We start from the raw sequence: 27,500 nt of genomic DNA, 5'->3' as shown, positions 1-27,500 counted from the left end.
CCTTAAGCAGCATTGTCACCGTTTTGTCCATCGATATGTCCACTCCCACATTTACCCCCCAGTTGTGGGTTAATGCAAGGAGCTGCCCCCCCACTCGCTCTAGTTCTTCACGCGAACGACCCTCAACCAGAATGAGAAGGTCGTCCGCATATGCACAGTGCTTACAAAGTGGCTCTAACTGCCGAAGCAGGGAGTCCATCATGAGGTTCCAAATGTAGGGACCACAGATGGATCCCTGCGGACAGCCTCGCTCCACCCCAATCTCCACACTCCCGCCCACACCTACCATGGATGCTTTTCTGTCCGAAAAATAACTCCGCCATAGAGTAATTTCCGGACAGCCAAGCTCCTCTAGCCGTTGTAAGACACGGTCCCAGCGCAAATAGTCAAATGCGCCCTTGAAGTCAATAAACATGCCAAGGACATATTTATTGGCGCTTTCATTTACTGCATTCTGGACGTACAACCACGCATCTTCTGTACTACGTCTTTTCCTGAACCCGTACTGCCTATCCGACCTAACACCCCGAGTTAGCTCCTGAAGGCGCTCTACCATAACTCTTTCCAGCACTTTTCCAAGTACTGGAAGGAGGCTGATACCACGATAAGATCGAGGATCACTCCTGATCTTATCGGGCGACTTCAAGAGTACGACGACCCTAGCAACTTTCCACTCACGTGGAAAATATCCCTCCCATATGCATTGATCATAAATGGCCTCCAAATATTCCGGAATGAACTCCCACAAGCATTTACACATCTCTCCGTTCAAACCATCGAGACCTGGAGACCTTTTAGACCTGACCAGGCCAAACGCATATTCCAACTCCTCAACTTCTATTGGAGGGACAGGCACCTCTTGTGCAGGAGGAACCTGAACCTCAGCCCTGGGAAAAAACTCGCCTAACAGAACACTGGCGCATTCTCTCCACGTGGATGACACAGTGTCACCCACGCGAAGAGAGCTAGCCATCTCGTTCCGACGACCCCGACAGATCCTATAGACCTGTCCCCAAGGGTCGTCCCTATTTTCCCCGACAAACCTTCTCCACTCTTCCTCTTTGACTTCTACCAACATTCTCTTATATTCCTTCATTCCTACTCTGAATTGAGCCTTGAGCTGTGGCAAATTCTCCGAATTGGTCCGCCTGCCACGTTGAAACAACCGCCTCAAGCGCCGGACAGACCTCCTCTTTGAATTCAACTCGCTAGTCCACCACTTAACACCTTTAAGTCTGGCAACCCTAGCTTTTTTGAACATCGTGTCATTAACCCCCCAGACACATTCTGATAAACGAGCAATTTGCTCGTCGACCCCGAAATTTTCAAACACGTTAAGCGGTATACCCAATACCGCTTCTCTAACGGTCTGACCGTATCTATTCCAGTCGGCGCATGTGGTACGCCATCGTCTCAATGGACTCACACTTTCCGACTGTGGGGTACGAGGAGTAACCATGATTTGAATTAAATTATGGTCACTAATTCCCCAACCACCCTTGACACTCCAGCTACATTCAAACTTGCTCGCGGCTGCTTCATTCATGAGCGTCACGTCAATGTCGCTCACTCCTCTAGGCCCATCAAACGTATACCATTCACTCGGTTCGTTTGCAATGAGGAGGCTATTTGCCACCACCCAATCGCTCATGGCCTCACCACGACTGTGGCTCCGATATCCAGCAGTGTGCCTGGATGTTTTGCTGAACCACATCGGGGAGGTGGCATTGGCATCGAGACACATGATGACAGGGTTGCTACTTTCACGTAGTAGCACCGCCTCTATGTATCTCAAGTATGGTTCTAGAGGTTCATTGAACTTGCAGTATAGGCTGGCGACATATACTTTGCCGAAATCGCCCTCAACACACACACATACTCCCCACTGTGATGAGTCAACTACTACACAAGAGTAGCTTGGCTCACACACAGCTACTGCGGCATTGACTCCAAGGTCCGTAAAGACCCTGAAGCCACCAGGAAGACCTCTCACCACCCCATTGGTGGAGTATGGTTCCTGGAGCAAAGCAATGCCGCAGCCCCCCTCCGACATACACGCCCCCAATTCACACATCACGGCATAAGACCCCTGACAGTTCAGTTGATATAGCTCAACCATCAATGTCTAGCATTCGCACGGGCAACAATGGCACAGTACACCGGGCAGACAGTGGACATCATCAGATGTCCGGCTGGCTTGCCCTTAAATGCACAGTTGCGACAATGCGGGGCATTGCCACAACCTGCACTCCTGTGTCCTTCCTGCCCGCACCTACGGCAGACATCCTTCTTGGCTCTGCATTCTGCCACCCTGTGATCAAATCCCATGCATCGGAAGCAGCCGGGCGTCAGTTGGTCCGGCCGTACCCGGAAGGAAAACCACTTTACGTAGCAGCGACCTGCTTCCAGGAGGGCGGACATTAGCATGTCCGTGCCCTCAAGGACCACATTCGTCACTCCATCAGGGCTGACCTTCCAAGGACGGCTGATCATCCTCACGTCCTTCTCAAGACACCCAGGGCTGAACTCCTTGAGGTTCAAACGGAACAACTCTCCCATGAACTCGTCAGGGGAGATCTCCGTGTGGACCCCCTGGACCACAACTCTAGGCCCCAGCTTCCGACGTATGCTCACATCGAGCCCCACCTCGGAAAACTTGGCATTTTTTACCAAGTTATCCCTCTCAGCAACTGATGGGGTGCGAATAATCGCACCTCCATCCTTCAACGGGCGCACCTCGTGCACCCTTACCCCCATAGAAGGCCCTACCTCTTTTACTACTTTTTTGATCACCTCTTTGGACGTAGTGGGGGTCTTACCCCTTACTACGACCGACCAGGTCTCAACTGGCTTGGGCACCGGCAACGCAGGCAACACAGGCGCAGGCGCCTGAGGTGCCGGCATCATCGCTGCACCAGCCAGCGAAGCTCCAGCCGTCCTCCGAGGTGCTTCCTCTCTACTTGTTTTTGTGGCTTCCAACCGCCCACGAAGATGGGCGATCTCCGCCACCATCTCCACAAAAAGCGCCTCGAACTCCAAGGAGTATCCCAGGAGGTCCTTCGCTGCGTTCTTTGGGACGCCGTCCATGTCTATGACGGCTCCACTAAAGGCCGTCACAATGGACTTGAAACGCCCCATAAATTGCCCCCCAACTTTTTCACCGAACGCTCCCGAATTCTCCAGGGAAGCACCCGAAATTCTGCGGATTTTCTCCATCCGCTGCCCGGCTGGACCCAATTTGGCCCCTGCCTTCCGCACCTTTTTCTCCCCCTTTTTTTCCCCCTCGGAAACGCCCTCGCTTCCGCTTACCCCCAACTTACCCATTACGGGTGCTTTCGCCGTCACCTTTTCTGTTGTGACCGCTGCTCCTCCAGCGGTTTTCTTCTTCATGCGGGGGGGTGATCTCAGGAGGACCTCTTCCTCCCCCGACGTTGACTCATCCATCGCTGATGACGCCAATCTCGAACTGCCCTGGAGAGGGGTGCTCGCCCTCTTCATTCCTACGCCTAATTTGGGCATAGCCCTCTGCCACCACTGTAAATCGCGTCACGCAATTAAAACGCACAACAATTATAGTGGCACCCGCACGCAATTATAGTGGCACCCACTAACGGGAGAGTCCACCGACAATTCCACACACAGTTTATCACACACTTATACAGTTACGCCGTATATAGTGTTTCTCGCTACCCGCACAACGATTTTAGTTTTCCCACAGGTGCGCGCAATTATAGCGTCTCTCACTAAAATTCCGGGAAAACACAGCGGTATTTTCCCGTACTCACACAACGGCACTCACTAAGCACAATGCACAGTTCATGCACTGCTTCACCGCAGCGTTACTCAATTAGCGCTAATCACTCGCGGATATAGCACAAAAGAGAATTCGCAAAAATTTATAGCGTTCCTCGCTACCCGCACAACAATAAAAGTTTTCCAGCACGTGTTACACCGACACAGGTGCGCGCAATTATAGCGGCGCCCACTTGACGGGACAATTACACGCACAATAGTTTTTCGCTTAATAGCTACCAGTCAGGTACGCGCAATTTAAGTGTCTCTCAGTAACGGCGAAAAACCCACCGACGGTCGCACGACAGCCGAACAGTTTCCTGCACACACACACGCGCCGATTTGTACACAATGTACGTCACTTGCCGACGGTAAAATGTAGTATTTTCTAGGGAAAAACAATCGCTCAAGAATATTTTTATAATTCGCAAAGTAAAACATCCGCTCACGCGTCCGTTCGCTTCAACGTTCACAATTAGAATGAGTAGATAGGGACATCGTCGTGTAGGGGTTTTACGTGAGTTTTCGCTGGCGACAGCCCAAACCCACGGTGCTCAAAAGCACAACGGATCAAAACGATGCGTTGATCAGCGCCCCAAAAATGCCGAAGCATTTAAGGATACCAATTGGTAGTGTGGAATGGACACACTAACCACCTTGGTAGGGTTCGAGGTCTATCTAACCCTCTGCCGTTCTATGGGTCCCGGCACCCGGTTGCATTGCAACTCCACATCGAGCCAAAAGGCTCTACCCGCATTTAGGTGTTAACCACAGCCACCACGAAACTCCCCGAAGGGCCGTTCCCAATGAACAGGTCGGAGCAAGCTCCGAGGGCCCCTGTTCCCCGTGGTACCAGATTTAAGTCTCCGGTCAGACCTCGTAGCCGAGACTACTACCAGTTGAGCTTCCATACAGCTCTGGACTGGTGGCCATTTCCCACACCTAAGCAACAACAGACAATGCACAGAACAACAGAATGCACAGACAAGAACGGCTAAAAACTAATCAACTGAACGCCCCAAACCACGTCGCCGCCTGAAAACCTCACGCGCATATTGCCCTAACATTTCGACATTCCGACGGTTGGCAATCACACCACTCACATCATACCGTCCATCAGTCCATCTAATCCCCACACCCGCAAGATCCCTAATGTCTGAGTACATCGGGCATTCACAGAGGACGTGCACCCAGTCCTCTCTTGCCGACCCACAAACACACTCCTCACTTGTGGACAAGCGCCTCTCATGCAAATAAGCATTGAGAGGCCCATGTCCTGTAAGGAGGAATCCCAGGCTGAGGGAAAATCCAAAATCAGGATTTTCCCCGACAAAGGAAACATCCCGAATGTACTCGTATGTCACGCGACCTTTGGAACTATTGTCCCATCGGTTTTGCCACCCACGAAGCATACATTCCTTCAACAACCTTTCACACTCTAGATACCCCCTTTCTACATCACCGTCGGATATCCATCCATCTAGCAGCGGCATACAAAGCCTCCTTCTCAACCTGAAGGCAACCGCCCGTTGCACGACTAACAGGTCAAGAGGAGGCGCACCTAACAACACTTGCAACGCATCCGTACTCACTGTACGGCATACAGGCAAACAGGCAAGCAACATAATGCGCTGGCACGCCATCAGATGACGTTTGCCAACCGACTTAAAAGCCCATTCGTACCATATAGCGGCACCATAAGTGGCACAGGCCACAAATAGGCCCCGATATACGGTACGAACCGCACGCCGGCTAAGACCCCAGTCAAATCTGACAACGCGACGCACTTGCCCAACGATTGCCTGCAGCCGCTCCCTCAACGAAACTAAGTGTGGAGTAAAACACATCCTTTCACTCATAGTTACCCCCAGGTATTTGACTTGCGTCACATACCTAATACCTACCCCATTCAAACGGACAATCGGTGGACGACTCGGGGACAATCTGCCCTTAAGCAGCATTGTCACCGTTTTGTCCATCGATATATCCACTCCCACATCTACCCCCCAATTGTGGGTCAATGTAAGGAGCTGCCCCCCCACTCGCTCCAATTCCTCACGCGAACGACCCTCAACCAAAATAAGAAGGTCGTCCGCATACGCACAGTGTTTACAGAGTGGCTCTAACTGCCGAAGCAGGGAGTCCATCATGAGGTTCCAAATGAAGGGACCACAGACGGATCCCTGCGGACAGCCTCGCTCCACCCCAATCTCCACACTCCCGCCCACTCCTACAATAGATGCTTTTCTGTCCGAAAAATAACTCCGCCATAGAGTAATTTCCGGACAGCCAAGCTCCTCTAGCCGTTGAAGCACACGATCCCAGCGCAAGTAATCAAACGCCCCCTTAAAGTCAATAAATATGCCAAGGACATATTTATTGACGTTTTCCCTAACTACACTCTGAACATACAACCACGCATCCTCTATACCACGTCTTTTCCTAAACCCATACTGCCTATCCGACCTAACACCCCGAGTTAGCTCCTGAAGCCGCTCAACCATAACCCTTTCCAGCACTTTTCCAAGCACCGGAAGGAGGCTGATACCACGATAAGATCGAGGATCGCTCCTGATCTTATCGGGCGACTTCAAGAGTGCAACGACCCTAGCAATTTTCCACTCGCGTGGAAAATATCCCTCCCATATGCATTTATCATAAATGGCCTCCAAATATTCCGGAATGAACTTCCACAAGCATTTGCACATCTCTCCGTTCAAACCATCGAAACCTGGAGACCTTTTAGACCTGACCAGGCCAAATGCATAATCCAACTCCTCAGCTTCTATTGGAGGGACAGGCACCTCTTGTGCAGGAGGAACCTGAACCTCAGCCCTGGGAAAAAACTCGCCTAACAGAACATTGGCACACTCTCTCCACGTCGATAATACAGTATCACCTACGCGAAGAGAGCTAGCCATCTCATTTCGACGACCCCGACAGATCCTAAAGACCTGTCCCCAAGGGTCGTCCCTATTTTCCCCCACAAACCTCCTCCACTCTTCCTCCTTGACTCTCACAAGCATTTTCTTATACTCTCTCATCCCTACACTAAATTGATACTTGAGCTGGGACAGATTCTCCGAATTGGTCCGCCTGCCGCGTTGAAACAACCGCCTCAAGCGCCGGACAGACCTCCTCTTCGAGTTCAACTCGCTAGTCCACCATTTCACACCTTTCATTCTCACAGCCCTAGCTTTCCTAAACACTGAGTCATTCACTCCCCAGACACATTCCGATAGACGAGCAATTTGCTCGTCAACCCCCAACTCCTCAAACTCACTAAGCGGTATATCCAATACCGCTTCCCTAACAGTGTGTCCATATCGGTTCCAGTCAGCACACGAGGTACGCCATCGCCTCAATGGACTCCCCCCTTCTAACTGCGGGGTACGGGGAGTAACCATAATTTGTATTAAATTATGGTCACTAATTCCCCAACCCCCCCTAACGCTCCATTTACACTCGAACCTACTCGCTGCTACCTCATTCATGAGCGTCACGTCAATGTCACTCACACCTCTAGGCCCCTCAAACGTATACCATACGCTTGGTTCGTTTGCTACAAGAAGGTTATTCGCCACAACCCACTCGCTCATAACCTCACCCCGAGTGTGGCTCCGATATCCAGCAGTATGCCTGGATACCTTGCTGAACCACATCGGGGAGGTAGCATTCGCGTCAAGACACACGATGGCAGGAATGCTACTCTCAAGTAGTAGCACCGCATCAATGTATCTTAAGTAGGGCTCTAGAGGCTCGTCAGACTTGCAGTACAAGCTGACGACATTCATTCTGCCGAATTCCCCCTCGACACACACACATACTCCCCACTGTGATGAGTCAACTACTACACAAGAGTAGCTTGGCTCACACACAGCTACTGCGGCCTTGACTCCAAGGTCCGTAAAGACCCTGAAGCCCCCAGGAAGGCCTCTCACCACCCCATTGGTGGAGTATGGTTCCTGGAGCAAAGCAATGCCGCAGCCCCCCTCCGACATACACGCCCCCAATTCACACATCACGGCATATGACCCCTGACAGTTCAGTTGATATAGCTCAACCATCAATGTCTAGCGTTCGCACGGGCAACAATGGCACAGTACACCGGGCAGACAGTGGACATCATTAGATGTCCGGCTGGCTTGCCCTTAAATGCACAGTTGCGACAATGCGGGGCATTGCCACAACCTGCACTCCTGTGTCCTTCTTGCCCGCACCTACGGCAGACATCCTTCTTGGCTCTGCATTCTGCCACCCTGTGATCAAACCCCATGCATCGGAAGCAGCCGGGCGTCAGTTGGTCTGGCCGTACCCGGAAGGAAAACCACTTTATGTAGCAACGACCTGCTTCCAGGAGGGCGGACATTAGCATGTCCGTTCCCTCAAGGACAACATTCGTCACCCCATCGGGGCTGACCTTCCAAGGACGGCTGATCATCCTCACGTCCTTCTCACGGCACCCAGGGCTGAACTCCTTGAGGTTCAACCGGAACAACTCTCCCATGAAATCTTCAGGGGAGATCTCCGTGTGGACCCCTTGGACCACAACCCTAGGCCCCAGCTTCCGACGTATGCTCACATCGAGCCCCACCTCGGAAAACTTGGCATTTTTCGCCAAGTTGTCCCTCTCGGCAACGGATGGGGTGCGAATAATCGCACCTCCATCCTTCAACGGGCGCACCTCGTGCACCCTAACCCCCATGGAAGGCCCTACCTCCTTTACCACCTTCTTAATCACCTCCTTGGAAGTAGTGGGGGTTTTACCCCTCACTACGACCGACCAGGTCTCGACTGGCTTGGGCACCGGCAACGCAGGCAACACAGGCGCAGGCGCCTGAGGTGCCGGCATCGACGCTGCACCAGCCAGCGCAGCTCCAGCCGTCCTCCGAGGTGCTTCCTCCCTGGTAATCTTCGTGGCTTCTAGTTGCCCACGAAGATGGGCTATCTCCCCCACCATTTCCACAAAGAGTTCCTCGAACTCCAAGGAGTATCCCAGGAGGTCCTTAGCTAAACTCTTCGGGACGCCGTCCATGTCTATGACGGCTCCACTAAAGGCCGTCACAATGGACTTGAAGCGCCCCATAAACTGCGCCCCAACTTTCTTGCGTTCGGCATCCCCACCGATCGCACCCAAACCTTTCAGGGAAGCACCCAATTCCCCACGGATTTCCTCCAAACGCTTCCCTGCGGGACCTAATTTTTCCCCCGTCTTCCGCCCCTTGCGCCCACTCCCAATCTTTCCGCTTTCGGAACCACCCTCGCTTCCACTCACCTTTTCAGCTACCCTTAGGGTTACCTTCTCCACCGGAACCGCTGTACCTCCAGCGGTCTTCTTCTTAGTACGGGGAGGAGACCGCAAAATCACCTCCTCCTCTCCGGACGTCGTCTCGTCCATTGCAGACGATGGCACCGCCGAAACGCTTGGAAGAGGGGTGTTCGCCCTCTTCCTCACTCCTTCTAATTTGGGCATTGCCCAACGCTTCACCACTAAGGTTGCCGAATTCGCCGGATAAAGGCCTCCCGAGCAACAACAAAAACTGGGTCCCTTTTGGGCGACGGCAACTACTGCACGGCAGGAATGAGCCCCGCACAGGTACGCACACAGCGGCTGCACCTATCGGCGAGCCAAAGCAAAGCGCGAGGGCGTAGCCCACAGCGCCAACCAAAGGTCTGGCAAAGGCCACCACCAATGCCTTGCCGGACGGAACACTGTTCCCCGAACAAGGACGGGTCGACCGAGGTGGAGCTAACGCCGAGCTCGACCGCAGGCAAAACGCAGCACGCTCTGTTCGCGGCACCTGCACAAAGTATTCAACCTTGGCGCAGTACTTAACCCACGCACAAAAGGGGACGCCCTTTTTACTGTTGCCAAATATGGCAATATAGCGGCACGACAGACCTAGTGTACGCCCGCACTGTACACCCACACCGAATGTAACGGCACGCGCCAAAAGACCACGCCAGAATTAGCGGCACACAAAAATTGTAAACACCTTGGTATAGCGGCACTCACTTGAGCGTCCCACAATATACCAACAAGGTACACTTGTACACAAAGTACAGCCACGCGAACAGTGGCGTCACCAGCACAAACCGTAGTCACCTGAGCAATTGCTCGTAAACAATGCACCGCTATGGTACAGCTACGCACAACACACCACGCCGAAAAACAACGGCACGCCCGCAAAAGTTGTAAACAACTTGATGGAAAATTTCCAACGCTGTATCTAGCAGCACTCACAAACACGCACTCTGTGTCTATAGCACGGAGTATATTGGCACTCACTGGAGTGTCCAACAAAACTACCGTACGGCACTTAATCACTCGTAAACAGTGTACAGCTACTACAAAGTAGCGTCACTCGCACAACGGCACTTTCAATCACAATTAATTGTAAACACTGTACCGCTATGGTACAGCCACAACAATATTAGCGTCACTCGCACAACTGTAATACACCGGTTATCACACACGAATATAAACGCAAAAGAAATCGCAAAAATCGCTAATCACCACTTAGCACACGACACGTCCGCACTATTCAACAGTCAGACTGAGAATGAGTAGATAGGGACAACAACAACAACGTGTGGCGTTTTTTACGTGAGTTCCTGCTGGCGACAGCCCAAACCCACGGTGCTCAAAAGCACAACGGATCAAAACAATGCGTTGATCAGCGCCCCAAAAATGCCGAAGCATTTAAGGATACCAATTGGTAGTGTGGAATGGACACACTAACCACCTTGGTAGGGTTCGAGGTCTATCTAACCCTCTGCCGTTCTATGGGTCCCGGCACCCGGTTGCATTGCAACTCCACATCGAGCCAAAAGGCTCTACCCGCATTTAGGTGTTAACCACAGCCACCACGAAACTCCCCGAAGGGCCGTTCCCAATGAACAGGTCGGAGCAAGCTCCGAGGGCCCCTGTTCCCCGTGGTACCAGATTTAAGTCTCCGGTCAGACCTCGTAGCCGAGACTACTACCAGTTGAGCTTCCATACAGCTCTGGACTGGTGGCCATTTCCCACACCTAAGCAACAACAGACAATGCACAGAACAACAGAATGCACAGACAAGAACGGCTAAAAACTAATCAACTGAACGCCTTAAATTACGTCGCCGCCTGAAAACCTCACGCGCATATTGCCCTAACATTTCGACATTCCGACGGTTGGCAATCACACCACTCACATCATACCGTCCATCAGTCCATCTAATCCCCACACCCGCAAGATCCCTAATGTCTGAGTACATCGGGCATTCACAGAGGACGTGCACCCAGTCCTCTCTTGCCGACCCACAAACACACTCCTCACTTGTGGACAAGCGCCTCTCATGCAAATAAGCATTAAGAGGCCCATGTCCTGTAAGGAGGAATCCCAGGCTGAGGGAAAATCCAAAATCAGGATTTTCCCCGACAAAGGAAACATCCCGAATGTACTCGTATGTCACGCGACCTTTGGAACTATTGTCCCATCGGTTTTGCCACCCACGAAGCATACATTCCTTCAACAACCTTTCACACTCTAGATACCCCCTTTCTACATCACCGTCGGATATCCATCCATCTAGCAGCGGCATACAAAGCCTCCTTCTCAACCTGAAGGTAAATGCCCGTTGCACAACTAACAGGTCAAGAGGAGGCGCACCTAACAACACCTGCAATGCATCCGTACTCACTGTACGGCATACAGGCATGCAGGCAAGCATCATAATGCGCTGGCACGCCATCAGATGACGTTTGCCAACCGACTTTAAAGCCGATTCGTACCATACAGCGGCACCATAAGTGGCACAGGCCACGAATAGGCCCCGATATACGGTGCGAACCGCACGCCGGCTAAGGCCCCAGTCAAATCTGACCACGCGCCGAACTTGCCCAACAGTTGCCTGCAGCCGCTCCCTCAACAATACTAAGTGTGGAGTAAAACACATCCTTTCACTCATAGCTAACCCCAGGTATTTGACTTGCGTCACATACCTAATCCCTATCCCATTCAAACGTACAATCGGTGGACGACTCGGGGACAATCTGCCCTTAAGCAGCATTGTCACCGTTTTGTCCATCGATATGTCCACTCCCACATCTACCCCCCAATTGTGGGTAAATGTAAGGAGCTGCCCCCCCACTCGCTCTAGTTCCTCACGCGAACGGCCCTCAACCAAAATGAGAAGGTCGTCCGCATACGCACAGTGTTTACAGAGTGGCTCTAACTGCCGAAGCAGGGAGTCCATCATGAGGTTCCAAATGAAGGGACCACAGACGGATCCCTGCGGACAGCCTCGCTCCACCCCAATCTCCACACTCCCGCCCACTCCTACCATGGATGCTTTTCTGTCCGAAAAATAACTCCGCCATAGAGTAATTTCCGGACAGCCAAGCTCCTCTAATCTCTGCAACACACGATCCCAGCGCAAGTGATCAAATGCCCCCTTAAAGTCAATAAATATGCCAAGGACATATTTATTGACGTTTTCCCTAACTACACTCTGAACATACAACCACGCATCCTCTATACCACGTCTTTTCCTAAACCCATACTGCCTATCCGACCTAACACCCCGAGTTAGCTCCTGAAGCCGCTCAACCATAACCCTTTCCAGCACTTTTCCAAGTACTGGAAGGAGGCTGATACCACGATAAGATCGAGGATCGCTCCTGATCTTATCGGGCGACTTCAAGAGTGCAACGACCCTAGCAATTTTCCACTCGCGTGGAAAATATCCCTCCCATATGCATTTATCATAAATGGCCTCCAAATATTCCGGAATGAACTTCCACAAGCATTTGCACATCTCTCCGTTCAAACCATCGAAACCTGGAGACCTTTTAGACCTGACCAGGCCAAATGCATAATCCAACTCCTCAGCTTCTATTGGAGGGACAGGCACCTCTTGTGCAGGAGGAACCTGAACCTCAGCCCTGGGAAAAAACTCGCCTAACAGAACATTGGCACACTCTCTCCACGTCGATAATACAGTATCACCTACGCGAAGAGAGCTAGCCATCTCATTTCGACGACCCCGACAGATCCTATAGACCTGTCCCCAAGGGTCGTCCCTATTTTCCCCCACAAATCTCCTCCACTCTTCCTCCTTCACTCTCACAAGCATCTTCTTATATTCTTTCATCCCTACGCTAAATTGATACTTGAGCTGAGACAGATTCTCCGAATTGGTCCGCCTGCCGCGTTGAAACAAACGCCTCAAGCGTCGGACAGACCTCCTCTTTGAATTTAACTCACTCGTCCACCATTTCACACCTTTCATTCTCACAGCCCTAGCTTTCCTAAACAATAAGTCATTCACACCCCAGACACATTCATATAGACGAGCAATTTGCTCGTCAACCCCCAATTCCTCAAACTCCCTAAGCGGTATATCCAATACCGCTTCCCTAACAGTATGTCCATATCGGTTCCAGTCGGTACACGAGGTACGCCATCGCCTCAATGGACTCCCCCCTTCTAGCTGCGGGGTACGGGGAGTAACCATAATTTGTATTAAATTATGGTCACTAATTCCCCAACCCCCCCTAACACTCCATTTACACTCGAACCTACCCGCTGCTGCGTCATTCATGAGCGTCACGTCAATGTCACTCACACCTCTAGGCCCCTCAAACGTATACCATACGCTTGGTTCGTTTGCTACAAGAAGGTTATTCGCCACAACCCACTCGCTCATAACCTCACCCCGAGTGTGGCTCCGATATCCAGCAGTATGCCTGGATACCTTGCTGAACCACATCGGGGAGGTAGCATTCGCGTCAAGACACACGATGGCAGGAATGCTACTCTCAAGTAGTAGCACCGCATCAATGTATCTTAAGTAGGGCTCTAGAGGCTCGTCAGACTTGCAGTACAAGCTGACGACATTCATTCTGCCGAATTCCCCCTCGACACACACACATACTCCCCACTGTGATGAGTCAACTACTACACAAGAGTAGCTTGGCTCACACACAGCTACTGCGGCCTTGACTCCAAGGTCCGTAAAGACCCTGAAGCCCCCAGGAAGGCCTCTCACCACCCCATTGGTGGAGTATGGTTCCTGGAGCAAAGCAATGCCGCAGCCCCCCTCCGACATACACGCCCCCAATTCACACATCACGGCATAAGACCCCTGACAGTTCAGTTGATATAGTTCAACCATCAATGTCTAGCGTTCGCACGGGCAACAATGGCACAGTACACCGGGCAGACAGTGGACATCATTAGATGTCCGGCTGGCTTGCCCTTAAATGCACAGTTGCGACAATGCGGGGCATTGCCACAACCTGCACTCCTGTGTCCTTCTTGCCCGCACCTACGGCAGACATCCTTCTTGGCTCTGCATTCTGCCACCCTGTGATCAAACCCCATGCATCGGAAGCAGCCGGGCGTCAGTTGGTCTGGCCGTACCCGGAAGGAAAACCACTTTATGTAGCAACGACCTGCTTCCAGGAGGGCGGACATTAGCATGTCCGTTCCCTCAAGGACAACATTCGTCACCCCATCGGGGCTGACCTTCCAAGGACGGCTGATCATCCTCACGTCCTTCTCATGGCACCCAGGGCTGAACTCCTTGAGGTTCAACCGGAACAACTCTCCCATGAACTCCTCAGGGGAGATCTCCGTGTGGACCCCCTGGACCACAACCCTAGGCCCCAGCTTCCGATGTATGCTCACATCGAGCCCTACCTCGGAAAACTTGGCATTTTTCGCCAAGTTATCCCTCTCAGCAACGGATGGGGTGCGAATAATCGCACCTCCATCCTTCAACGGGCGCACCTCGTGCACCCTTACCCCCATAGAAGGCCCTACTTCCTTCACCACTTTTTTGATCACCTCTTTGGACGTAGTGGGGGTCTTACCCCTTACTACGACCGACCAGGTCTCAACTGGCTTGGGCACCGGCAACGCAGGCAACACAGGCGCAGGCGCCTGAGGTGCCGGCATCATCGCTGCACCAGCCAGCGAAGCTCCAGCCGTCCTCCGAGGTGCTTCCTCCCTACTTGTATTTGTGGCTTCCAACCGCCCACGAAGATGGGCGATCTCCGCTACCATCTCCACAAAAAGCTCCTCGAACTCCAAGGAGTATCCCAGGAGGTCCTTAGCTAAACTCTTCGGGACGCCGTCCATATCTATGACGGCTCCACTAAAGGCCGTCACAATGGACTTAAAACGCCCCATAAATTGCCCACCAACTTTTTCACCGAACGCTTTCGAATTCTCCAGGGAAGCACCCAATTCCCCGCGGATTTGCTCCAAACGCTTCCCTGCTGGACCTAATTTTTCCCCTGCTTTACGCACCTTCTTCTCGCCCCCCTTTTTTTTCCCCTCGGAAGCCCCCTCGCTTCCGCTTACCCCCGACTTACCTTCAGGTAACTTAGGGGCTACCTTCCCCTCATCACTCACCTTTACTACCGGAACTGCTGTATCTCCAGCGGTCTTCTTCCTAATACGGGGAGGGGACCGCAAAACAACCTCCTCCTCTCCGGACGTCGATTCGTCCATTGCCGACGATGGCACCGCCGAACCGCTTGGAAGAGGGGTGTTCGCCCTTTTCCGAATACCGTCTAGTTTGGGCATCGCCCAATACCCCACTAACTGGCTTGACGAATCCGCCGTATATCGCTCTCAAGCAACAACAAAAACAGGTTACTCTTGGGCGACAGTAAGGTACTGCAAGGCAGGGATGAGTCCCGCACAGGCACGCACACAGCAACCACACCTAACGGCAAGCCAAAGCAACCGCGAGGGCGTAGCCCACACCACCAGCCAAAGGTCTGGCAAAGGCCACCACCAATGCCCTGCCGGACAGAACACCGTTCTCCGCACAGAGACGGGTCGACCAATATGAAGCTAACGCCGGGCTCGACCGTAGGCCAAACGCAGCACGCTGTGAACACGGCACCTGCACAAGGTATTCAACCTTGGCGCAGCACTGTACCCACGCACAAAAAATAACACCCCTTATATCACTGCCGAAGATAGCAATATAACAGCACGCCAAACTATCAACGCACTCACTATATCCACGCCGAAAAACTAACGGCACGCACCAAGTACCACACCGAAAATTAACGGCACTCGCAAAACCACGCCGAAGAATAACGGCACACACACGCAAAAATATAATCAATAGTTCACAGCTATGTACAGCCACGCACACAATTGGCGTCACTCGAATAACGGTGAAAACACAGCGGTATTTTCCCGTATTCACACAACGGCACTCACCAATTGCCCGCAAACAATGTACAGTTAATGTACAGTTAATGTACAGCCACAATTGGCGTCACTCGAATAACGGTGAAAACACAGCGGTATTTTCCCGTATTCACACAACGGCACTCACCAATTGCCCGCAATCAATGCACAGTTAATGTACAGTTAATGTACAGCCACAATTGGCGTCACTCGAATAACGGTGAAAACACAGCGGTATTTTCCCGTATTCACACAACGGCACTCACCAATTGCCCGCAATCAATGCACAGTTAATGTACAGTTAATGTACAGCCACAATTGGCGTCACTCGAATAACGGTGAAAACACAGCGGTATTTTCCCGTATTCACACAACGGCACTCACTAATTGTCCGTAATCAATGTACAGTTAATGTACAGCCACAATTGGCGTCACTCGAATAACGGTGAAAACACAGCGGTATTTTCCCGTATTCACACAACGGCACTCACTAATTGCCCGTAATCAATGTACAGGTAATGTACAGCCACAATTGGCGTCACTCGAATAACGGTGAAAACACAGCGGTATTTTCCCGTATTCACACAACGGCACTCACTAAGCACAAGCACAATGTGCCCGAATCGATATACAGTTAATGTATAGCTACACTGTAGCTTCACTAGAGTAGCGGTAACACTCGCGAATATAACACAAAAGAGAATCACAAAAATTTCTTGCGCTTAAAACACGGCACGTCTGCACTGCTCAACAGTCACACTGAGAATGGAGTAGATAGGGACAGTAGGAATCTCGTTAATCCATTCATGCGCGTCACTAATTAGATGACGAGGCATTTGGCTACCTTAAGAGAGTCATAGTTACTCCCGCCGTTTACCCGCGCTTACTTGAATTTCTTCACTTTGACATTCAGAGCACTGGGCAGAAATCACATTGTGTCAACACCCGTTAGGGCCATCACAATGCTTTGTTTTAATTAGACAGTCGGATTCCCCAAGTCCGTGCCAGTTCTGAATTGATTGTTAATTGATAATCGTTATAATTTAAAAGGAATATATATCGAATGATATAATTCCTTAAAAATTTTAGCAAGAAAGTTCCACAATTGGCTACGTAACTACTATCCGGGGAACAAGAATCGTAATTCTCTATTTACCCAGAACGAGTACATAAACCATGGTATTGCTTCCCAATCAAGCCCGACTATCTCAATCTTCAGAGCCAATCCTTATCCCGAAGTTACGGATCTAATTTGCCGACTTCCCTTACCTACATTATTCTATCGACTAGAGACTCTTCACCTTGGAGACCAGCTGCGGATATTGGTACGGCCTGTTGAGAAGTTTGCGTGACCCCACCATAAATTTTCAAGGTCCGAGGAGAAAATATCGACACAACAGTAAATGTCATGCTCTTCTAGTCCATCTACCATATCTCTCTTCGAAAGACTTCCATGGTAGTACGACTATAAAACAGAAAAGAAAACTCTTCCGATATCTCTCGACGGCTTCTTTATGGTCGTTCCTGTTGCCAGGATGAGCACAAGGCCCATTTTTAATAACAAACGGATACTCAACAGGTTACGGAATTGGAACCGTATTCCCTTTCGTTCAAAATAATTCAAGTATTTTAATTATTTTTAAATATATTTTTATTAATATTTTTTTTTATTAAAAACTTGAAAATTTTCGGCTTTCGCCTTGAACTTAGGACCGACTAACTCGTGATCAACCACTGTTCACACGAAACCCTTCTCCACTTCAGTCCTCCAAGGTCTCATTCGATTATTTGCTACTACCACCAAGATCTGTACCAATAGCGGCTCCATGCAGGCTTACGCCAAACACTTCTAAGCACACTATTGTACCCTCCTACTCACTAAAGTTTCAAAATTTATAAATCAATCGAAATTGTTTTATAAATCATCTACTTTAGCGGTAATGTATAGGTATACAACTTAAGCGCCATCCATTTTAAGGGCTAGTTGCTTCGGCAGGTGAGTTGTTACACACTCCTTAGCGGATTACGACTTCCATGTCCACCGTCCTGCTGTTTTAAGCAACCAACGCCTTTCATGGTATCTGCATGAGTTGTTAATTTAGGCACCGTAACATTACGTTTGGTTCATCCCACAGCGCCAGTTCTGCTTACCAAAAGTGGCCCACTGGGCACATTATATCATAACCTCAACCTTCATATCAAGAAAGGTGAGGTTCTTACCCATTTAAAGTTTGAGAATAGGTTAAAATCGTTTCGACCCTAAGGCCTCTAATCATTCGCTTTACCAGATAAGATTATTTTATATAATTTTTAAATGCACCAGCTATCCTGAGGGAAACTTCGGAGGGAACCAGCTACTAGATGGTTCGATTGGTCTTTCGCCCCTATACTCAATTCTGACAATCGATTTGCACGTCAGAACTGTTTCGGTCTTCCATCAGGGTTTCCCCTGACTTCAACCTGATCAAGTATAGTTCACCATCTTTCGGGTCACAGCATATATGCTCAAGGTACGCTCCAGTTAGAGGTATAAATAATAATAAATTATCATTATACATAACTATATGGAACGCCCCGGGATTGAATTAATTGACTATTTATTAAAAAATAGACTAAAAATTAATCCCATTATATTTAAGTTAAGTTAATTATGCCATTAAGTTTAATATAACTCAATGACTTGCACATATGTTAGACTCCTTGGTCCGTGTTTCAAGACGGGTCCCGAAGGTATCCTGAATCTTTCGCATTGTTAATCATATAAATGCATACAAATAAATATTAATATCATAGATATTAAATTTTTTGTAAAATTCAAAAAATGAATTTTAGCATTATATATAATAAAATCTATCAACACTTTATCAAATCATTAGTATTTATTTTATGTTAATATGCTTAAAAAGCAAATTAATTTAAATAAACTTAATATCACCAATGATCTTTTGATAAATACTTTATTATGTTAATAGATAACAATGTCCTTATATGAAAAAAATGCACATTATTTTTTTAATTATTTAATGATGAATTTTTCATAATGGATATTCAGGTTCATCGGGCTTAACCTCTAAGCAGTTTCACGTACTATTTAACTCTCTATTCAGAGTTCTTTTCAACTTTCCCTCACGGTACTTGTTTACTATCGGTCTCATGGTTATATTTAGTTTTAGATGGAGTTTACCACCCACTTAGTGCTGCACTATCAAGCAACACGACTCTTTGGAAATATCTTTCTAGTAATCATTAACGTTATACGGGCCTGGCACCCTCTATGGGTAAATGGCCTCATTTAAGAAGGACTTAAATCGTTAATTTCTCATACTAGATATTAAGATATTCCATACACTGCATCTCACATTTGACATATAGACAAAGTGACTTAGTGCTGAACTATTTTCTTTTCGCTCGCCGCTACTAAGAAAATCCTTGTTAGTTTCTTTTCCTCCCCTCATTAATATGCTTAAATTCAGGGGGTAATCCCATATGAGTTGAGGTTGTTTTAATATTCTTTTTTTATCTTCTCACAATTTAATAAAAAAATTATATCATCTTTTCATCTCTATTTTTCTTTTCTCCTTTTATATATTGTAAATATATAAAAATAATAATAATGTAAAATGAGGCAATCCTAGAATAAAAAATTTAATTTTTATGCTAGACATTCCTCCTTTTAATTACATATATAAATTATTATTTTATATATATATATAAATAATATGAAAATTTTTTGTAAAGAATACTTAGATTCAATATTTTCATCATTTCATTTTATTTGAGAGGATTTTTTTTTTAAAGAATATATAATAAATAAAATTCATTATATATCTTTATTTTTTTTGCTATTAATATTATGAATTATTTAAAATCCAATAATATACACATTTGCTTAAATTCAATTATTTTTATAAAAGAATAAGCAACTTATTTAGCATAGTCTTACAACCCTCAACCATATGTAGTCCAAGCAGTACTTTAAAATTGAATTTAATGTACATAACAGCATGGACTGCGATATGCGTTCAAAATGTCGATGTTCATGTGTCCTGCAGTTCACACGATGACGCACAGTTTGCTGCGTTCTTCATCGACCCATGAGCCAAGTGATCCACCGCTTAGAGTATTTTTTTATTTATTTTTATTTATAACAAATGTCAATTTTTTTTTGCATATATTAATTGAAAGAGTAAAATTAAATAATATTAATAATATATAAATTGATTTTCTTTCAATAATATATATCAAATATATTTAACTCTAAACATTTTTATTAAGTTGCGAATGTCTTAGTTCAACAATAATACAGTGGTGGTATTTATTATGATTCAATTATTTTGTATTTTTTTAATCATTTTATGTATATATAATAATATAATAAATATATACCACTTTTGTTATTGTGAACAAATTAACTTATCATTCAATCAAATGAATAATAAGTACAACTTTTTATTTTCATGTTTAAAGGTTTTTAAAAGAAAAAAATAAGAAAAAACATTACAAAATGTACCATCATATATTATATTTAATATGATATAATTGATGGATCACAAATTGAATGAAAAAGAATAAAAAGAATTATGGATTCAAAATAATTATATAAATTTTTTTTTTTTTTCTTTTTTTTTTTTTTTTTTTTCTTTTTGTTCGTTTGTTTGCTTGTCTGTTTGTTTGTTTGTTTGTTTGTTTTTCTTACGGATATGGAACACAATAATGATCCTTCCGCAGGTTCACCTACGGAAACCTTGTTACGACTTTTACTTCCTCTAAATAATCAAGTTCGGTCAACTTTTGCGAAACAACCGTGACACACGAGGCGTCACAGTGATCACGTCCGGAGACCTCACTAAATAATTCAATCGGTAGTAGCGACGGGCGGTATGTACAAAGGGCAGGGACTTAATCAATGCGAGTTAATAACTCGCACTTACTGGGAATTCCAAGTTCATGTGAACAGTTTCAGTTCACAATCCCAAGCATGAAAGTGGTTCAGCGGTTTACCCGGACCTCTCGGTCTAGGAAATACACGTTGATACTTTCATTGTAGCGCGCGTGCAGCCCAGGACATCTAAGGGCATCACAGACCTGTTATTGCTCAATCTCGTTACTGCTAGACGCAATTTGTCCATTTAAGAAGCTAGTGTCCTTATAATGGGACAAACCAACAGGTACGACTCCACTTATATAAACACATTCAAACACTTGTACATTCAAGATGTACGCATGAAAGAAGGCTATATAAGTTTCAACATCATAATCCTGAAAGCATCTATTTAATATATTTGAGTCTCGTTCGTTATCGGAATTAACCAGACAAATCACTCCACGAACTAAGAACGGCCATGCACCACCACCCATAGATTCGAGAAAGAGCTATCAATCTGTCTTACACGCTTATGTTCGGACCTGGTAAGTTTTCCCGTGTTGAGTCAAATTAAGCCGCAGGCTCCACTCCTGGTGGTGCCCTTCCGTCAATTCCTTTAAGTTTCAGCTTTGCAACCATACTTCCCCCGGAGCCCAAAAGCTTTGGTTTCCCGGGAAGCGACTGAGAGAGCCATAGTAGTAGCTACACCCAATTGCTAGCTGGCATCGTTTATGGTTAGAACTAGGGCGGTATCTGATCGCCTTCGAACCTCTAACTTTCGTTCTTGATTAATGAAAACATCTTTGGCAAATGCTTTCGCTTAAGTTAGTCTTACGACGGTCCAAGAATTTCACCTCTCGCGTCGTAATACTAATGCCCCCAAACTGCTTCTATTAATCATTACCTCTTGATCTAAAAACCAATGAAAGTAGAACAGAGGTCTTATTTCATTATTCCATGCACAAAATATTCAGGCATTTGGAGCCTGCTTTAAGCACTCTAATTTGTTCAAAGTAATTGTACCGGCCCACAACAACACTCGATGAAGAGCACTGAAGTAGGTTTAAATAGGAGGAATATATAAAAAATACATTGTATTAATTATATATAAGAACTCCACCGGTAATACGCTTACATACATAAGGTAATGTACATACCACAATATATAGTTGTACTACCCGTATGAAGCACAAATTCAACTACGAACGTTTTAACCGCAACAACTTTAATATACGCTATTGGAGCTGGAATTACCGCGGCTGCTGGCACCAGACTTGCCCTCCAATAGGTCCTTGTTAAAGGATTTAAAGTGTACTCATTCCAATTACAGGGCCTCGGATATGAGTCCTGTATTGTTATTTTTCGTCACTACCTCCCCGAACTGGGAGTGGGTAATTTACGCGCCTGCTGCCTTCCTTAGATGTGGTAGCCGTTTCTCAGGCTCCCTCTCCGGAATCGAACCCTGATTCCCCGTTACCCGTTGCAACCATGGTAGTCCTAGATACTACCATCAAAAGTTGATAGGGCAGACATTTGAAAGATCTGTCGTCGGTACGGGACCATACGATCTGCAAGTTATCTAGAGTTCAACCAATTTAACGATCAAATGATCGCTTGGTTTTAGTCTAATAAAAGCACACGTTCCATAAGGTCCGTGTTTATATTGCATGTATTAGCTCTAGAATTACCACAGTTATCCAAGTAACTGTTAACGATCTATGGAACCATAACTGATATAATGAGCCTTTTGCGGTTTCACTTTTAATTTGTTTGTACTTAGACATGCATGGCTTAATCTTTGAGACAAGCATATAACTACTGGCAGGATCAACCAGAATAATATTTTTATTTATATATTTTTCTTTGTTTTTCATATTTGAAAATTTCATAAATTACGGTGTATATAAAAAGTAAAGGGGCGACCCCCCTTTAGCTTTTCTTATCAAAATTCAAAAACCGTTTTTTATGAAAAAGAATTTTCGTTCTCTATATTATATATTTTATATAAAAATATAAGAACGATATTTCTTCTTAATATTTGCCAATTTTCAAATAATTTATCATTCTTAATAACATTTTACTTTTTTTTCAAATGCATTTTTAATGTAATAATTTCATATATTACATAATTTTTCTCTTTGAATTGAAATTAATAATTTCATAATTCTATTTTTTAATCATAAATATATATGATTGAAAAAATTTTCTCCTCTTTTCCTTTGTTTAAAATTTAATTTTTCTTATAAATTTTTGTTTTTCTTATTTTTTTCTCTTCATCATCTGTTTAATTTCCTGTATTTATACAAGAAACAAACAGTTGAGGATAATTTCTATGTAATGCTAGTATAGAATATAAAATTTTGAATTCAAAAATTTATTTCTATTTAAACTAACTATAGAAAACCAGGAATAAAATACAATAACACCAATATGCCATAACATGTTAGTATAGAATATAGATTCTTCATATATGTATATATATTCGAAAATTTTTTCTATTTAAACTAACGTATGGAAAACCAGGAATAAAATCATAATATTACCAGTTTAATATGGCTTAAATTCGAGTTTCATATAGTTATGATTCGATTTATATGCTTCAATATCATTGGTTAGTTAACTTTTGATATTTTCATATTATATCACATGCCTTCACCGTGAGTGTTTTTTGCCATGCACACCTCACATTGTCAAAAATGTATGGGAAAAATTCATTTCAATACATTTCAGTTTGATTTGAAATGTCTTTATTATATATTTTAATGGCAATATGCCAAGGTTATATTCCATAAAATGTTAGTATAGAATATAGATTCTTCATATATGTATATATATTCGAGAATTTTTTTCTATTTAAACTAACGTATGGAAAACCAGGCATAAAATCACAATATTACCAGTTTAATATGGCTCAAATTCGAGTTTCATATAGTTATGATTCGATTTATATGTTTCAATATCATTGGTTAGTTAACTTTTGATATTTTCATATTATATCACATGCCTTCACCGTGAGTGTTTTTTGCCATGCACACCTCACATTGTCAAAAATGTATGGGAAAAATTCATTTCAATACATTTCAGTTTGATTTGAAATGTCTTTATTATATATTTTAGTGCCAATATGCCAAGGTTATATTCCATAACATGTTAGTATTAGAATATAGATTCTTCATATATGTATATATATTCGAAAATTTTTTCTATTTAAACTAACGTATGGAAAACCAGGCATAAAATCACAATATTACCAGTTTAATATGGCTTAAATTCGAGTTTCATATAGTTATGATTCGATTTATATGCTTCAATATCATTGGTTAGTTAACTTTTGATATTTTCATATTATTTCACATGCCTTCACCGTGAGTGTTTTTTGCCATGCACACCTCACATTGTCAAAAATGTATGGGAAAAATTCATTTCAATACATTTCAGTTTGATTTGAAATGTCTTTATTATATATTTTAGTGCCAATATGCCAAGGTTATATTCCATAACATGTTAGTATTAGAATATAGATTCTTCATATATGTATATATATTCGAAAATTTTTTCTATTTAAACTAACGTATGGAAAACCAGGCATAAAATCACAATATTACCAGTTTAATATGGCTTAAATTCGAGTTTCATATAGTTATGATTCGATTTATATGCTTCAATATCATTGGTTAGTTAACTTTTGATATTTTCATATTATTTCACATGCCTTCACCGTGAGTGTTTTTTGCCATGCACACCTCACATTGTCAAAAATGTATGGGAAAAATTCATTTCAATACATTTCAGTTTGATTTGAAATGTCTTTATTATATATTTTAATGGCAATATGCCAAGGTTATATTCCATAAAATGTTAGTATAGAATATAGATTCTTCATATATGTATATATATTCGAGAATTTTTTTCTATTTAAACTAACGTATGGAAAACCAGGCATAAAATCACAATATTACCAGTTTAATATGGCTCAAATTCGAGTTTCATATAGTTATGATTCGATTTATATGTTTCAATATCATTGGTTAGTTAACTTTTGATATTTTCATATTATATCACATGCCTTCACCGTGAGTGTTTTTTGCCATGCACACCTCACATTGTCAAAAATGTATGGGAAAAATTCATTTCAATACATTTCAGTTTGATTTGAAATGTCTTTATTATATATTTTAGTGCCAATATGCCAAGGTTATATTCCATAACATGTTAGTATTAGAATATAGATTCTTCATATATGTATATACATTCGAAAATTTTTTCTATTTAAACTAACGTATGGAAAACCAGGCATAAAATCACAATATTACCAGTTTAATATGGCTTAAATTCGAGTTTCATATAGTTATGATTCGATTTATATGCTTCAATATCATTGGTTAGTTAACTTTTGATATTTTCATATTATTTCACATGCCTTCACCGTGAGTGTTTTTTGCCATGCACACCTCACATTGTCAAAAATGTATGGGAAAAATTCATTTCAATACATTTCAGTTTGATTTGAAATGTCTTTATTATATATTTTAGTGCCAATATGCCAAGGTTATATTCCATAACTCTCTATTTAAACTAACGTATGGAAAACCAGGCATAAAATCACAATATTACCAGTTTAATATGGCTTAAATTCGAGTTTCATATAGTTATGATTCGATTTATATGCTTCAATATCATTGGTTAGTTAACTTTTGATATTTTCATATTATATCACATGCCTTCACCGTGAGTGTTTTTTGCCATGCACACCTCACATTGTCAAAAATGTATGGGAAAAATTCATTTCAATACATTTCAGTTTGATTTGAAATGTCTTTATTATATATTTTAATGGCAATATGCCAAGGTTATATTCCATAAAATGTTAGTATAGAATATAGATTCTTCATATATGTATATATATTCGAGAATTTTTTTCTATTTAAACTAACGTATGGAAAACCAGGCATAAAATCACAATATTACCAGTTTAATATGGCTCAAATTCGAGTTTCATATAGTTATGATTCGATTTATATGTTTCAATATCATTGGTTAGTTAACTTTTGATATTTTCATATCATTTCACATGCCTTCACCGTGGTGTTTTTTGCCATGCACACCTCACATTGTCAAAAATGTATGGGGAAAATTCATTTCAATACATTTCAGTTTGATTTGAAATGTCTTTATTATATATTTTAGTGCCAATATGCCAAGGTTATATTCCATAACTCTCTATTTAAACTAACGTATGGAAAACCAGGCATAAAATCACAATATTACCAGTTTAATATGGCTCAAATTCGAGTTTCATATAGTTATGATTCGATTTATATGCTTCAATATCATTGGTTAGTTAACTTTTGATATTTTCATATTATATCACATGCCTTCACCGTGAGTGTTTTTTGCCATGCACACCTCACATTGTCAAAAATGTATGGGAAAAATTCATTTCAATACATTTCAGTTTGATTTGAAATGTCTTTATTATATATTTTAGTGCCAATATGCCAAGGTTATATTCCATAACTTTCTATTTAAACTAACGTATGGAAAACCAGGCATAAAATCACAATATTACCAGTTTAATATGGCTTAAATTCGAGTTTCATATAGTTATGATTCGATTTATATGTTTCAATATCATTGGTTAGTTAACTTTTGATATTTTCATATCATTTCACATGCCTTCACCGTGGTGTTTTTTGCCATGCACACCTCACATTGTCAAAAATGTATGGGGAAAATTCATTTCAATACATTTCAGTTTGATTTGAAATGTCTTTATTATATATTTTAGTGCCAATATGCCAAGGTTATATTCCATAACATGTTAGTATAGCTAATATGAATTCTTCATATATGTATATATATTCGAAAATTTTTTCTATTTAAACTAACGTATGGAAAAAACCAGGCATAAAATCACAATATTACCAGTTTAATATGGCTTAAATTCGAGTTTCATATAGTTATGATTCGATTTATATGTTTCAATATCATTGGTTAGTTAACTTTTGATATTTTCATATCATTTCACATGCCTTCACCGTAAGTGTTTTTTGCCATGCACACCTCACATTGTCAAAAATGTATGGGAAAAATTCATTTCAATACATTTCAGTTTGATTTGAAATGTCTTTATTATATATTTTAGTGCCAATATGCCAAGGTTATATTCCATAACATGTTAGTATAGCTAATATGAATTCTTCATATATGTATATATATTCGAAAATTTTTTCTATTTAAACTAACGTATGGAAAAAACCAGGCATAAAATCACAATATTACCAGTTTAATATGGCTTAAATTCGAGTTTCATATAGTTATGATTCGATTTATATGTTTCAATATCATTGGTTAGTTAACTTTTGATATTTTCATATTATATCACATGCCTTCACCGTGAGTGTTTTTTGCCATGCACACCTCACATTGTCAAAAATGTATGGGAAAAATTCATTTCAATACATTTCAGTTTGATTTGAAATGTCTTTATTATATATTTTAGTGCCAATATGCCAAGGTTATATTCCATAACATGTTAGTATTAGAATATAGATTCTTCATATATGTATATATATTCGAAAATTTTTTCTATTTAAACTAACGTATGGAAAACCAGGCATAAAATCACAATATTACCAGTTTAATATG

General features: G+C 43.7%; 1 non-coding gene and 2 pseudogenes across 1 annotated transcript; all 3 read right to left on the bottom strand.

Moving 5' to 3' along the window:
* Positions 1 to 16,717: 16,717 nt before the first annotated feature.
* LOC129251091 (large subunit ribosomal RNA) lies at positions 16,718 to 19,488 on the bottom strand (annotated as a pseudogene).
* Positions 19,489 to 19,930: 442 nt separating this feature from the next.
* LOC129251110 (5.8S ribosomal RNA) lies at positions 19,931 to 20,111 on the bottom strand (annotated as a pseudogene).
* Positions 20,112 to 20,699: 588 nt separating this feature from the next.
* LOC129251047 (small subunit ribosomal RNA) lies at positions 20,700 to 22,690 on the bottom strand. The gene has a single exon (XR_008582884.1). It is a non-coding gene; the product is annotated as a small subunit ribosomal RNA (ribosomal RNA).
* Positions 22,691 to 27,500: the final 4,810 nt, after the last annotated feature.

Source organism: Anastrepha obliqua, chromosome 6 (assembly GCF_027943255.1).
Source record: "Anastrepha obliqua isolate idAnaObli1 chromosome 6, idAnaObli1_1.0, whole genome shotgun sequence".
NCBI lineage: Eukaryota > Metazoa > Arthropoda > Insecta > Diptera > Tephritidae > Anastrepha > Anastrepha obliqua.
This window is presented reverse-complemented; position numbering and strand designations above follow the sequence as displayed.